General features: G+C 42.0%; 1 protein-coding gene across 6 annotated transcripts in view; it reads right to left on the reverse strand.

Annotated features, from left to right (window-relative positions):
• CACNA2D1 (calcium voltage-gated channel auxiliary subunit alpha2delta 1) overlaps positions 1 to 2,007 on the reverse strand; it is a 558,706-nt gene that overhangs the window by 318,880 nt on the left and 237,819 nt on the right. The gene's annotated exons all lie outside the window — the stretch shown is intronic.

Genomic DNA, 2,007 nt, shown 5'->3' on the forward strand with positions numbered 1-2,007 from the left:
CACATTTATTCATGTGTTTAAGTGCTTAGCTGGACTGGGACATATCTGCCTTTCTTTAGAGTGAAGAGGAAGTAAAAGGGAAAGAAAAATATAGCCCCGATTATTATTATATATATATATATATATATATATATATAGTATTTTGTATGTTTAGAGTGTCTCCTGTCCAAGGATCTCGAAGTGCTTTACTAAGGCCCCAGTCCCCTAACACATTTATTCATGTGTTTAAGTGCTTAGCTGGACTGGGACATATCTGCCTTTCTTTAGAGTGAAGAGGAAGTAAAAGGGAAAGAAAAATATAGCACATTTCATGATATTCAGCAATATGCCAGAATCAAAAGTTATTATTCCCTATTGAAGTCAATCTATGAAAAACACTGTTTATACTTTGAATCTGGTCTACAGAAAATAATGATTTTAGAAAGAACATATTTGAACTCTGTTAATCTATACGTGTGGCTCGGTGGTTCTCAACCATTTTAGACTCAAGGCCCTTCATTAGATTCACAGCATCCCTCCATAACTTTTGTGACTTGAGCAGCACCCCATTCCAAAAACTAACAATTTTATTACAGTGCAGACAGATTTATTACAGGCCATGAGTCATGTGAACAGGGGAATGGCCAGGCAGGGACTGAGCCTGAGCCTACGCTTATCTCCTCATCACACCATTCAAAGGATCTCGGGGCACCCATGCACACCCTGGTTGAGAATCACTGGTCTAGCTTTATAGCACAGGATAATTAGTATCTGAATATAATATTAGCCTACAAACAAGGATAGGATGTTCTTCCATTAGTTTCTTCTATTGAAACACATCAGATTTTATTTATAAAATGTAGAACACAAGTGCATTAAAAACAAACAAAAAAACCCACAAAACACAAACTGTTACTTACGTGCATAGATTACTTATGCAAAAGTTTGAATGACACTAAAGAAACAAGGAAAAATTGAGTTTTCCCTGTGTCTTGAAAGGCCGATTGGAAAAGGGCTATGTGTTGGTAAAGCACTAAGGGTACATACAGACATTTGGGGAAGTTAGATCAAGTTAAAAATGGCCACCTGATCTAAGGAAAGCTGAGATGGGAGGGTTAATGACGCAGGACAGGAAGTGGGGGGGAAAGCAGGCTCCAGGGAGGGAATTGGGGGGTGGGCAGGGAGGATCCACAGGTGGGAACTGGGGGTCCAAGAGGATTGGGTGGAATAGTGCAGCTAGCAGGGTTTGCAGGGGGCTGGGTGGCTCTTCCTCTCTCCCCCCCCTCCCCCCCAGGATCAAGGCTTATTTTTAACCTCACTTTCAGATGAACAACCCTCCCCACAGTGAAACAATCCTCCCACACTGACTTACTTCAGTCAGCTCCCAGCACCAACAAAATCCAGTAAAACTGGCACTCAGAACAAGCTGTGAGATGGGGGCGGGGGGGTTGGCTGGTTTGTCGGGGGGTAGGAGTGTGGGAGTTGTCCATCTGGTAATGGGGCAAGGGCCTGGGAGGCTAAAAATACCCCAGTGCCAGAAGCAGTGTAGGAAAAGCACAGTCCTAGGGCCAGAAGCTGGGCTTTTGTAGTTCTAGGGCTGTGCTGAGAACTATACAGAAGTTCAGTTACATCATTCCCACCAGACCTGATCTAAATTAAATTACACTACCTCCAGCTATTTTTAGACTGATCTACTATCTTGAACATGTACAGTTCACATTTAGATCTATCTAGGGATCCAAGTGTAAGGTCCATACCTGGGAGAACTCAGTTTAATTGAGTGGCCATTTTTAATGTGATCTAACCTCCCCCTAAACTCCCAGCCACCTGTATGTACCCTAATTGGCTAAAAACTATTAGTTTATGCTGAAAAGAAAGCCAGCTTTCTACGTGGCCTTGGGTAAGTCATGACATCTCTCTAAGGCTGATTTAACATACTTCTACTCTAAGGAATAGTCACAATTACCTTCCTTGCAAAGCACTTTTTGAGCTCAACAAATGCTAAGTGCTATAGATAAACTAAACTAA

This window comes from Crocodylus porosus, unplaced genomic scaffold (genome assembly GCF_001723895.1).
Source record: "Crocodylus porosus isolate Cpor-Errol unplaced genomic scaffold, CroPor_comp1, whole genome shotgun sequence".
Taxonomy (NCBI): Eukaryota; Metazoa; Chordata; order Crocodylia; family Crocodylidae; genus Crocodylus; species Crocodylus porosus.